Source organism: Triticum aestivum, chromosome 2B (genome assembly GCF_018294505.1).
Source record: "Triticum aestivum cultivar Chinese Spring chromosome 2B, IWGSC CS RefSeq v2.1, whole genome shotgun sequence".
In the NCBI taxonomy this organism is placed as follows: domain Eukaryota; kingdom Viridiplantae; phylum Streptophyta; class Magnoliopsida; order Poales; family Poaceae; genus Triticum; species Triticum aestivum.
The window spans coordinates 807158792-807173089 of record NC_057798.1 but is presented as its reverse complement, the minus strand read 5'-3'; the positions used below and the strand labels follow the sequence as shown (position 1 = coordinate 807173089).

Genomic DNA, 14298 nt, shown 5'->3' with positions numbered 1-14298 from the left:
TGTGACGGTATTATAATTCTTTATTATCAAGGGCTCCTCTGAATTGGTGTGTACTGTAGTGATACGACAAATCAATCATGTGTTCTTTATCGAGATTGCTCAACTTGGTAAAATAATGTTTGTTTTCGCGGGTTTGGTAAAACAATGTTGTCACAACTCCTGTGGTGTCCAACGACCTCATGATTGAGTATACTGCACTCTGTTTGTGTTCTGTTTCAACGAAGTAGTTCAACAGGGACATCCAAAGACAAGCAAATCAGCATTACTGTTTTCCTCTGAAACAAAGGGAAAATAAGACCAGCTATTACGACAATGCATGTAATATAGGGGCCATTGTTCTGACTCTGCTTCTATATTGATAATACTTCCTCCTTTTATTTTTACTACTCGTATTATATTTGCCCAAAGTCAAGCTTTATAAGGTTTGACCAAATTTATATTGTAAAATATCAACATTTATAACACCAAATAAAGATGATATGAAAATATATTCCATCATAGATCTAATGATATTGATGTTCTATTGTGAATGTTAATATCTTTTGTATAATAAAGTTGGTCAACTTTAGAGAGTATGATTTCAGACAAATCTAAAACATAGAGTGAAAAGAAACAGAGGGGGTAATAAAGAGCTGAAATGCAGTTGTTTCTTCGAGGACACATCGTCCAAAAATTGCACACGCACACAGTTCTACACAATGAAAATGGAATGGTTTGATGGAAGGTGCAAGGAATTATTTTCCTCATAGTGGTTAGCTATATGTTAATTGTGTGTTGTACTGATCGGGACACCCGCCTCTCCTTTTTCAATTTTTTTATCAGAATTACAAGCTTCAGCTTTTTTTCAAAAGAGAAAAGCGTAGTTGTGACCCTTCTTTATGCTCAACATTTTCTGCCAGCATCGAATAAAAGGCTAGAGTTTTGGTTGGTACAACCATGGCATCCAAAAAAACTAACAAACCTCCATGCCGTCGTCATGGATGGCCAAATGGCAAAGGCAACACATAGATGAATGTATCACCTCACGGTGGAAGATCAGAAATAGAAATCCTCACCGTCATCCTTGTGATAACCATTGTCGCAGGGTGGCATGACAAGCTGAGGTTGATGTCAATGTGATCGTCCACCTGTGTGTTTGATGGCAAGCCAATGCATATTAAAAGACATGCCAACGCATAAATCATATCGCTAAGCTGTAGAGTAGGACGAGAAACACAACCTTTGTAATGTCCTAGGGCCTAAATACGCGGGGAAAGACAACAAACACTCCTCATCACCATAACTCGCATCTTCATGAGCATGGTGGAGGTGGCTGTATGACCCTCCACCTTTGGTACATATGATGTCATCTATTTAATAGATGGACTACTACAAAAATCCTACAAAATTATTGTACACCATTTGAAGATGAAGTGTTGTCAAACCACGGAACAACAGAGGTCGAAGAAGCGTTCCCAGAGCCCTAAAGTTTAGTTGACGTTTGAGTTTTTTGTTATAAGTTCTCATGTGTTCCTATCACAACTGATTCCACTTTCTTAGCAAGTACAAAGCACACATGCATTATCAGTTGGTTGTAAAAACCTCGGAATATGAAAGGCATATTTAAACAAAAAATAACCAATAAACAAGTAGTGTTATATTAATAAGAAACAAAATCTTTGGTGACAACTCTTAGATTCTAAAATACTGTATTTTTCTTGCCGATAGGAAAGACAAGCAAATGCTCTAGAAATTTCTACTTACCATTACAATTTAAGATAGACAAACATACGCTCTGTAAACCACTGCTAATTCATTTATTAGAAAATATGCTAAGATCTCTCTGCCAAGGTCTTTAAGAATACCAAAATGCAGTATATACTCAATGAATTTTTTTGGTACCACAAATTAATATGTTGATGTACATGATATTTCATTTTTCTCTCTCTTGGATCTCAATATATTTGAATGAATAAAAGGATACCGAGGAAACAAGGCATCATATAGAATAATTAATGTAACTTCTGTTGCAAATGATGTGAAATTATTTGAAATGCATCTTCGATGACTACTGCTAATATTGTATAAAAATATTACTTGATTTAAATATTCAGTTGTAATATCAACAAATCAAAACTATTAAGTGCAATAGAAAATTTTGTGTCATTAGATAACACAACACAATACACTCTCATGTACGATAGGTAATTATCAACAGTAGACTCATCATATGGTTTAAAGAGAGAAACATAAAAGTTTACAAAATGACGACTAGTTCTTCATCAATTTACACTTATTTAATCATTTAGCAAATATTTACGGTTTCCAAAACCAAATGCTTAATCAAGGTGATGCATTCTGTTCCATTGAATAGGTACACATCATCTACATTGTTAGGACCCCAATGCAAAAAAGTAATTAGTAAATTGGCTAAACAGTTTATAATATGCAAGAATAAGCATATAATGATGGAGTTTTCACAAAAAAACACTTCAAAGAAATAATGAGTTGCGGGCATTGATATTACCCTTAAGAAAGAAATAAAATAAAAATTAAAATAAAATCTAAATAATGGATTTTTCTAAGATATAATGAATTAGTGGAATTCGTATTACCCTTTTCAGAAGAAAGAAAATGAAACCTAAACTAAAATAAAATGAAAATAATTAAATTTTCCAAGCAAAAATGAATTTGTGGCATTGATATTACCCTTCTAAAAGAAAGAAAATTTAAAAACAAAAACTAAATCATGGCAATGAAGTTTTCTAAGAAGAATAAATTAGTGTCAATTATGTTACCTTTCCATAAGAAACATAGTGAAAAAAATATAATTTTTTAAATAGTTAATGTTTTAAAAGAAGTTTGAATTAGTGGCATCGATATTACTCTTACAATAGATAGAATTTGAAATTAAAAGTAAAAAAACGCCAAAAATTGCTCACAATTTACATAGGAATTGCGCTTTGTTATAACATGCAAAAATAAATATATAGTATGTTTTTTTTTATAAAAAACAAAGTTTTGTGAAGAAATAATGCATTAGTAGCATTGGCATTTGATCCATGGAATCTCTACTTATCCAAATCAAAATAATGAAGTTTCTAAGAAATAATGAATTTCTAGTAATGGAATTATCCTTTAAAGTAAATAAGTAATGAAAAATATTAATGCACAAATATGAAAAAATTGTGGTTTTTATAGTATGAAAGAATAAGCATATAATTGTGGAATTTTTGGAAAAAGAATTTTCCTAGGAAGGAATAATCAGTATCATTGCAATCACCCTTCAAGATAAAAATTGAAAATAAAACTACTAAGGGGGCTTTAAGAAGAAGAAAAAAAAGCAAAAAATGGTAAAATTTGCACAGGATTTGCACATAAATTGCGTATTTTATGATATGCAAGAATAATCATATAATAGTGAAACTTCATTCAAATAAAAGGATTCCTAAGAAGGAATGAATTAATGGCGTTGGTATGCCTTAAAGAAGAAATAAAATGTAATAAAAATTAAAAATAAAGTAAATAAGTTTTCTAAGGAAGAATAAATTAATGGAATTGGTATTACCCTTAAGAAGAAAGAAAAATAAAAAACAGCGGCAAAATTTGCACACAATATTCACAAAAAATATGCTTGTCAAAATATGTAAGAATAAACATATAGTTGTGAAATTTTCACAAAAATAATTCCTGAAAGGAACGAATTAGTGGCGTTGATTTTACGCTTGAAGAAAAAATGAAATAAAAAAATAAAAATAAGGAATAATGAACTAGTAGTAATAGTATTTCCCTTTAAAGAAGAAAGATAATGAAAAAGTTAAAAAAAACTTGCACACAACTTCATTCTGCACTTGCACTTTTTGTAGTATGCAAACAATAATCATTAATAGTGTTTTCACACATATTGCATAATATATATGTGAATACGCTTACACTAACACAACATCCTAAAAATACCCAGAAAATAAAAATAAAAACCAACTAACAAAGAAAAACAAAAACGCATAAAAACAGAAAATAAAATAAACATTAAAGAAACAAACAGAGAGAGAGAGAGGATGGCTTCGTCGCAGTTAATGGGCTTGGGGCCAGTAGCAAGTCGACTGACCTAACAACTATGGGGTCAGTCAAAAAATACAAGCCCAACACAACATATAACACAGTCCAGAAAAAAAAACACAACACAAATCTCCAAGCAAAAATCAAAGGCCAAAAAATTGACTGACCCAGATTCAAAATTCAAGCAACTTGCAACTAGCTAAAGTGACAAGCAATACGTGCATGCGGGGAAGTTGAAAGTCCGGTTTTCCCGGGGATGCGAAGAATTAGGGAGGACGGGAAGTGGTGGGCGTCAATTTTTCATGGCTCTATCACGTGCACGTGATTTGCATCTAATGGAATCGTTCAGTACTGTTGTAGAAAAAACAGTTGTTCAGAACTTACAATTTTTGTTTAACAATTGCCTTTAGTTGAATAATGATTAGAATATTCAATAAGCAAATAATGCAAACAAAATATGATATTGATATAAAAGATTCTAATAATGTGCCGCTCGCATTCTCCATCGCACCCACGACCGCCGGCGAGCGCGACCGGCACTACATCAACGCGGATGTATGACGGCGTTATTGGGAAACGAGGACGCCGCTCCCCTGGAGCGGCGCACACCTCCTCAATAACTGGCATCTCTCCGCCGACCGGGTGCCGACCCCGCCGGTCCCGACGAGCGGCCGTGCCTGGCGCCAGGAGATTGAGCGCCGCCGCCACCTCCTTCCCGACGACCTCTTCTACGACCCCAGGTACGCCTCCGACTCCGGGCTCTGGGACACGTGGTTAAGGGACGAGCACGACGTGCAGCGCGCCTCCTTCTTCGTCGGCACCTCGTCGGGGCCGCGACGGCCACGTCCAGGGTGAGGAGCGGCTGCTCCCCGGGTGCGCGGCCTCACGCCCACGCCGTCGCCTTCACCATCTCCGTCGCCACCACCACCTCCTTGCATGACAGAGGAGGAGGAGGCCCGGCTCATGCAACGTGTCATGGACTCCATGAAGACACACGATGGGCCTCGAGGAGATGATGGCCCTCTCTGCGGCCGGCGACGTCGCCATCCCCGAGATGGAGATGGTGGACGGTGAGGAGGAGGTCAATGAGGAGCAGCCCATCGCCGCCTTCCACCCGGGGCTGGTGGGCCAGGGGTGGAGCTGGTCGTGCACGGCTCCGGAGATGGCTGACGCCGTGGGGGCGTGAACTGGTGCCCCATGCCGCCACGGTCACCGGAGCAGGAGGCGTCGCCACGGGAGGAGGTGGTGCAGGCACCTCCCGCCTTCCAGCCCGACACCGTGTACCAGGCACCGCCGTCCCACCTCTGGACGCTGTCGGACTACGTCGACCTCGTCAGCGACGACGAAGGCAATGGTGGCCACTGAGAAGACGGCGACGGCGACGGCATCAATGGGCACGACACGAGCGCGCGGGCGGCGTTTTTTTAATGTTAATTATGTCTATGTGGCCCGTGGAACTGGGCCGTTTTGGCCGTGATGTTTAATTATGTTTATGTTTGCGTTTATTTTATTTTTTTCAGCATTTCATTTTATAGTTTTCGGTTTTTTTAATCACATCCACCCCGAACATGATTTGGGGTGCGGCCGCGCATTGGGCGCACCGACAATCCAACGACCCCAAGCGGACATGGATGAACTCATCGTCGTTCCAAACAGACGAAAACAGATTAAACCGGACGTCTGTTTGGGGTTCTACGCGGGAGTTGGCCTTATCAATCCGCATCTTCAAATCGCATCCTGTCTGTTCTTGGATGGGCACGTCTGACCGGATCACAGTGACAGCACCACAAAAAATCTCACCCTATTCCAAGTAGGAGCTACGAGGCGCCGCAATCCCGCAAGGACAAAATTACTGTTCTGACCCTTAAGCCAAAGTTAATCCCGATTTGACCTCGGTTCGAAAAAAATTTCGTTTCTGACCTTTTCGGTGACGCCAAGGTCCCTGGCGTCTGGGTTACGAAGCAGACGCCAGGATCCCTGGCGTCTGGCCCCTGGCCGGGAGAGTGTGTGGGTCCCACCCCACACACTTTCCCCAATCCAGCCCGAGCTTGAAGAAGAGCTTCTGCCCCCCCCCCCACTCTCTCCCACTCCTCAAGCTCCCCCCTCAAATCCTCTCCAAAAGGTGCTTCCCTTAGGTGGATCTTTCCATCACTTTGTTGCTTGTGGTAATCTCCCTCAAATCATCCAATTATTTTTTGTTAAGTCTTGTTATTTTGGTTGCATTTTATACATGTTGGTGGAACCCTAGTTCATGTTTTCTCCCCCTTATGTTAGTGTGAATGGCTTGGTTAACTTTGATAATATAGTGCTATGCATGGTGTGTAGTAGGAATATATGTTTGTTGAGTAGAAAGATTGGGGGTTAGGGTTAGTTAGTGATTAGGGTTAACTTTGCTTAGTGTGTTAATTAGTGATTAGTGATACTTTTGTGGACATCACCAATAATTTAGTGTTGATATGATTTGGATATAATAAGATGTATTTGGATAAACACCAATTCTCATTGAAGTCTTAAATGCATTCATGTTATTTTTAGATGGAGAGACTTGTTAATGTTCATTACATTGACAAGGAGGCATTCTTGAGTAACAATGCCGACACAGGTGAGGAACCATTGGTTTTTGATAGAAGCCCTAGCTATGAGGATGTTGTTGCAAAAGTGAGACAAGTCTTGAAGTGGATGGACACCAATGTTGATGTTAAGTTAATAGGAAGGTATGATGTTGGAGTTGGAGCCAAATCTCGCTTGAAAAGTATGCCTATCACCTCGGATTTGCATTGGGATGTATACAAGGAAAAAGTATCCCAATCGGAAGACAAGTCACTTGAATTGTTTGCCACCAAGGTTGAATCTCCTCGGTTTACCTTTGATTTGAACCGGCATGTCTCTTTCCCAATGGATGACATGAGCGAGAGGACAATGGTGCCACTTGTTGAGCATAGGGTTGTGGTTGATGCCCCCAATGTTTATCCCCCACCACGTCCCCGTGTACCAACTATCAAAGCAAATGAGGTTGAGTTGTATGCCCCCAATGCTTCTAGCCAACCACCAACTAGCCAAGCAAATGAGGTTGAGTTGTATGTCCCCAATGCTTCTAGCCAACCACCAACTAGCCAAGCAAATGAAGTTGAGGTGATTGCTAGTGACGGAGTAATTCAAGAGGATGAAGATGCTTATGATGACAACGAAGAGCAAGAGGAAGGGTTTCATGGCAATGATGTTGGTGACTTGGATGTGTACATAGCGCAAAAGGACATGGATCGTGACTTGCCTTTTAGGCGTCAATATGCGTATGACTCGGATGACGAGGGTCTAGTTGAACAGTTGGACGAGGATGGATTCACAAAGGAGGAGAACCAAATCCACTTTGAGCTGACGGGTTTACAAAAAAGAACTCACTTGTTTAAAGATCTCAGCCTTGCCCATAAAGCTATTGTTGACGGTGGAATGAGAATGACGGCGATTGAGCCAACACCATGCCCGGATCCAGGAGAACCAAGGGTGGAGAATGAGGACGAGAATGCTTATTTGAAGAAAGGATTGAAGTTTCTGAGCTTGCCTATGCTGAAGTTTTGGTTGGCTGACTATGCCATTCGAAACCATAGGCCAATTTATGTTGAGCACTCCGACATGAAGTTGCGTTACACCGTGGTGTGTGAGCAAAAGGAATGCACATGGAAGGTTCGTGCAAGAAAGCTTAAAGAAACCGAAGAATGGGTGTTAACAAGTTGTGATACCACTCATAGATGCAAACCGCCATCGAAACGACTTAGAAAGACACACCGTCAACTCACATCTGAGTATCTTGGATACAAATGGATGAAAGACATAGCCTTTGATCCCACTGTGAAAGTGAGGTTTCTCATGCGGACGGTGAAAAAACAATTTGGTTATGAAGTCAAGTATGGGAAGGCATGGAAGGCAAAGGCAAATGCTATTAGGATGTTGTACGGTGGTTATGAAGAAGCATACAACCAGCTCCCAAGGTTGTTGGCCGCCATTGCACATAGGAACCCGGGCATGTTTCATGTGGTCGAGGATCACGAGGGAGTGTTCCACCGTGCCTTCTGGAGTTATGGACAATGTGTGGAGGCGTTTCAGCATTGTCGTCCGGTCTTGTCTATAGATGGCACGTTCTTGACCGGTAGATATAAGGGCACACTAATGGTAGCAATGGCGCACTCATCAAACGACAACGTGTTGCCGTGTGCATTTGCTTTGGTGCCTTCCGAGCACCAAGACAACTGGGAGTGGTTCATGGGTCATGTTAGGCACAACGTGATTGGGGCTAGGGAGGTATGCATCATATCGGACCGACATCATGGCATACTCAAGGCAATGGACATTGTTATTCCAGGATTTCCAAAGCTTCACCACAGATGGTGCATGAGGCATTTCGTGGCCAACTTTTACCGGGCATGTAAGAGCAAGGAGCTCAGCAAAGACCTTACCCATGTATGTGTGGCCTTCACCACCCAAGGTTTCGATTCTCGGTACAACAAACTCTTTGCAGCGGTGAACGAAGGGGGAAAAGAATTCTTAACTAGGAATTTAAGCGAGAAGCACAAGTGGGCACGCGCTCATGACGATGGTGGTTGGTGATATGGCGACATGACGAGCAATCTTGTAGAATGTTTCAACAATGTGTTGAAGGGTGCTCTTGCTTTGCCGGTGACTGCAATAGTGGAGTACATCTTCTTCAAGCTTAATGAGTACTTTCAGAGGCATTCTGAAGAGACTGCAAAATGGATAGGTGAAAAAAAGGATTATCCGGAAAAGGTTGATGAATGGTTGCAGTTACAAGCAAGCAAGTCTTCACGGAGACAAGTTATCATATTTGATAGACTTGAAATGATCAATCAAATTGATGAGCCAGGTGGCACAACACGAGATGGTAGACAATATGGTGGTGCTGCATTTGAGGTGAAACTGAAGACTCGGTGGTGCCAGTGCGAGAGGCCTAGTAAGTATCATTGGCCATGCTCGCATTTGATAACGGCGGCGAAGGCGAGAAACATACATGTTAATGATGGAAAAACCGTGAGGATGCAAGAGTTCCATGTGGAAGCTACTAGGTTGACATGGGAGCCAAGATTTCACCCTTTCTTGGACCAATCACAGTGGCCTGAGTACCATGGCCCTCATATTAGGCCAGACCCTCTTCTGAAGGTGGAGGCGAAGGGTAGAAGGAGAACTAAGAGGTTCAGGGGTGATATGGATGACCTGGCTGGATACACTGGCATGAAACAATTTGGTAGCGGTCATTTCATGGAGGCTCCTGACATTATCAACTGTGGGGTGTGCGGTGAAGGGGGACACAATGAGCGGACATGCAAAAAAAGAAAACCAAAAAAAGAAAAACAAGTCGTGGAGGCGGCACCGATGGTGAAAGAGGTGGAAGAGGTGACGGTGGTGGTGGTCGAGGAAGCACGAGTGTCAGAGGTGGTAGTGGTGGTCGTAGAGGGAGCACAAGTGCTAGAGGTGCTAGTGTTCGTAGAGGGAGCACAAGTGCTAGAGGTGGTGGTCGAGCTAGCACAAGTGCTAGAGGTGGTGGTCGAGCAGGCACAAGTGCTAGAGGTGGTGGTCGTCGAAGAGGAAGCACAAGTGCTAGAGGTGGTCGTAGAGGAATGGTTGATAATGGATCGGCCTTCGGTTATTTGCTTAATCCAGATGGTTGATCTAATAATAATGGTATATTATTTGTTCATACAATTCCTAGCATTTATTCATTTACTGTATTTATGCATTTGCTCTCTTTATGTCTTGTGCTAACAATTGTTCTTTTTGTAGGCATGGCTTCATCCGGTTCCAGGACGAGGCCGCCGTGCGCGGACCAAGAGGACATGCCGAAGACGTGGTTGGAGGCCTGTTTGGACAAGGAGAAGGAGAAGGATGTGCCCACACCACCATGTTGGTGTGGTGATGTTTGCAAGCTGAAGGTGTCCACTGACCGCAACAAGTCATGGACAGAAGGTAGAAGGTTTTTCGTGTGTCCCAACTATGCACATGATCGTCGAAGGCCAACTAACGCATATGACATACCACCGGTATGTTAGGTGTACATATAAAAAACATCAACAAGTTGTCACTCATATGTCTAACAAAATCATGGTTTATATGTAGTCCCCTCCTCCACTTTGCAAGTACTTCACTTGGATAGATCACGAGGTACCAAAAGATGTCCAAGAGGACCAACGTGCAGATTGGTTACGGAGGCAGCGCCGATTCGAGGAGTCCTATGCACGGGGATTGGAGCGGGAGCGTCGTGAGAAGGAGGCTCGTGAGCGCAAGAAGCGTGAGCAAGAGAGGGCACGCAAAGAGAAGGCGGCTCGTCAAGAAGAGAGGGCAAGAAAACTTGCAAGGGCTCGCGATGCACGAGAGGAGGACGAGGCACGTGACAAGAAGGGAAAGTGGCCCCGTACTACTCAGTAGACAAATGGAAAGGCACCGGCGTCGATGATGAACTGTCGAGACTTTGTTTAATGTATGAACTTATTATTAGAGACCTTGTGTGGCCATGAACTATTTCTGTCATTCGAGACTATTTGAGATTATGTGCAAACTATGTTCGTCATTCGAGACTAGTTAGTATGCTTTGTTCATATTTTTGGTTGAGAGTAGCATGCTTTGTTCATATTTAACAGTGTTTGCTAATTGTTGCTAAGCAAAAACTTTAACAAGTTGTGTGCAAAAACACCAGGTCCACACCCAGACGCCAGGGTCCCTGGCGTCTGGCTTGCTTTGCTCGCGCAGGTGACCAGACAGGCCGTCTGGTGTGTCTGATGGACACCCAGACGCCAAGGTGCGTGGCGTCTGCCTCCCACACCCAGACGCCAGGAACCCTGGCGTCTGGCTTGCTTTGCTCGCGCAGGTGACCAGACACGCCGTCTGGTGTGTCTGATGGACACCCAGACGCCAAGGTGCATGGCGTCTGCCTCCCACACCCAGACGCCAGGAACCCTGGCGTCTGGCTTGCTTTGCTCGCGCAGGTGACCAGACACGCCGTCTGGTGTGTCGCGCAGGTGAGCAGACGTGAGCCAAACGCCAAGGTCCATGGCGTCTGGTTGTCCATATCCAGACGCCAAGGACCCTGGCGTCTGGCTTGTTATGCTCACGCAGGTGACCAGACAAGCTGTCTGGTGTGTCTGATGGTCATCCAGACGCCAAGGTCCCTGGAGTCTGGTGTCCAGAAAGCATTCTTGTCTGATGGATAAGATTCGAGTGGATAAGATTTTGGGCCCACCTCTACCCCTCTCATCCATTCATCTCCACCTCTACCCCTCTCATTTCACTCATATCCACCCACTCTCACCTCTAGCCCTGCCAACGTGACTCCCTCGTCCAGCACCCTAACCCCCCCCCCTCAGATCTCTCACAAATCGGTCCGGTTTCACCGTTGGATCTTCAGGATTTCGAGACTACAAGGTAAATCAACTCCACCCCCATTTTTTGGTTGGTTTAATTTATCATACTTTTGTGAAAACCCTAGTTTGTTTTCCTCGTGGTTTAATGTATCATAGGTTAGATACTAAGAGATTTGTGTGTTGTAGATGGCTAACGAAACTCAGTGGGTGCTTAGCCCTGTTGTTCATGTGCATGGCTTGTCTCCATGTATTGTGCAAGTTAGTCAAGTGGACCTCACTTTCGATTGGTTGAAGACTAAATTCATGTTGAAGCACGGGTTGAAGGAAGAGGATTTTGTGTACTACGTCAGCACGAGGAAGTCAGATGGCCCCGGGGAAAGAAAATTGGTTGACATAACTGATGATGACAAGATTCAAGAAATGCTGGAAGAATGGAAATGGAAAAGGGTTGTTGACTTGCATTGCTACAGGAAACCGAGTTATATGTGATGTTCATGTCGTTTCAACCATCGTGGTCATGAACTAGTTATGTCATTCTAGACATTGTATGTGATGAACTTCTCATTCGAGACTATTTGTGTAATTTGAACAATGTTTGTAATTTGCTATGTCATTCGAGACATTGTATCGTAGACCATCGTGGTCATGAACTAAGTTTGTCATTTGTCAACTATAGTGGTATGAAAAGACTATGCAATGCTTATGTATGTATGTTATTCGAAACTACATGTGAAAAAGCAAGTATTGTCTGCACCAGGACCAGACGCCAAGGACCCTGGCGTCTGGCTCCCCTACTTTACCCTGTTTCTGGTGTCAGTAGACTGCCAGACGCCAAGGACACTGGCGTTTGGTCCCCTGACATACATCCAGACGCCAAGGACCCTGGCGTCTGGTCCCCTGACATACAGCCAGACGCCAAGGACCCTGGCGTCTGGCTCCCTGTGCATATAAATGACTAAATACAGATTTCATCATTCATGTCAAACATTCATATAAACATTCATTTAAATGACTAAATCACAGGAAACAAAAATTACCATAAATCACATCATTCATGTCAAACATTCATAGCAACTTCACGAATCCGGTGCAACTTAATTCGAATGGCAACAAGTTCATGGAAAGAAACGACAACAAGTTCATGGAAACAAACTAGAACAAGCTCATTGAAACAAACTACAACAAGCTCATTTCTTCCTTCCTCTCTTTGCAAGTTCTGCAAGTGTATGCTCCTCCTCTTCGCTAGCCTCATGCTCCTCCTCTTCGCTAGCCTCCTCCGCCTCTGCATCAATGTTGGACTTATATCTTTGCATTCCCGCAGGCATAAATTGATGAGGATACTCCGGACTATGGAATTGAGTGTTACATATCTTCTTTCTACCTTTCTGGCCCGGTGTCTTAGCTATTGCTTTGCCTTTTTTAGAGCGGGCATTGCCTTGTGTCGGTTGTGTAACCTGTGATGGTTGTGGAGCATCAACATCATACTCATGATCCTCTTGATGTGTTGCATCATACTCATGCTCATCATGATGTGTTGGCTCCTCTTGATGTGCTGGCTCCTCTTCATTGACCTCCTCCTCTATGTCCTCTTCGTTCTGGACATAACGCCGTTTATTAGCTCTGGCGGCGCGGCTACCTGGTGCATACACGTCACTGGACTGAGCACCATGGCAAGAAAGCATAGCTGCCATCTTATGGAACCGCTTCTTGAACTTCTGCGACAACACAAAATATGCTATGATATGAGATGCAAATAACTAATCCGCGAAAAAAACTTTTATAATATATTGCGACTAACCTCCATCGTGCTCCTAAGAGTCCTCTCAGATAATGCACCACCAGGTGGATGACTCAGTGCAACATTGGCATCGTTGACGCACAGAAGCAACTCTCTGCCCTGCAATTCATGAACAAACCAAACTTATGTATTTGAAAGAAGACAACATGATGCAAGTATGTTAGAATAGGTCAAACAGACTACCATTTCGTCATGCATTGGTGCGTAGTCAACATGAGCCCCTCTGGTGTCTCTCACAGCCATGTTGAAGGTATGATAACCTTCTGCAGTCTCCGGGTCTTCAGACACCAACTCCGACCACTCCTCGTGAGTCCAACCTGGCTTCAGCTTTAACCGGTAACGATCCGCATACCACACTTGATACTTCTGATATGCTGACTGATTGTGAGGTCTATTCTCTGATTGCACTAACGTGTCTCTTTGATTCCAAATTTCTATCCACGCACGGTGTTTGTTTGCCCAATCCGATATATCCTGATTGTTCCTTCGATCGAACCTACAAATGATGCACGGGACGGACAAAGCATTAGCAAACATTGACTTATTCAATGCTCTACTACATACTCAAGGCATGCTTGCTTACCGATGCAGAGATAGCATTTCCTCCTTGCTCTCCTCAATTGGAATACCTTGTCTTTTTCCAAATTGTCTTGCCACACGGTCTACAAAGTGCCACTCGACTGCGAAGAAGCATATCATTGGGCACCTCGCCCGCCAAAGATGGCTATCACGCGTGCACATCTCATTAAGATCAAAGTCACGATCTTCCACATAAGGCAACCAATGTACCTGCAAAACAAAGAGATACATTGTTAGCTACATAAGTTTCATTCTTGACTAAATTTTATCTCATCGAACTTCTCAAAACCTGCTCAGCAGTCAAGGTGTCCAGCTCATTCATATAGCACTTGTATCGCACATGCGAGCTTCCTGTGTAGACTGTCACTTGTTCCCAATAGTAAGCAAGCGTAGGGCGCCGATATGGATCATCATCATGCAACCCGTCATGATTACCCCATGGGTTTGCCATGAGGGGGTTCTTCAAATCGGGCCGTCCAACCGGGATCCGCTCCCACATCCACACGGATAGGCTCCAAA

The 14298-nt window shown here is 43.2% G+C and overlaps 1 long non-coding RNA gene across 1 annotated transcript; it reads right to left on the bottom strand.

Annotated features, from left to right (window-relative positions):
- Nucleotides 1–13466: 13466 nt before the first annotated feature.
- On the bottom strand, nt 13467–14093 carry LOC123042959 (uncharacterized). The gene is made up of 3 exons (XR_006418965.1): nt 14069–14093; nt 13784–13989; nt 13467–13696 (listed from the first exon to the last, which is right to left on the bottom strand). It is a non-coding gene; the product is annotated as an uncharacterized lncRNA (long non-coding RNA).
- Nucleotides 14094–14298: the final 205 nt, after the last annotated feature.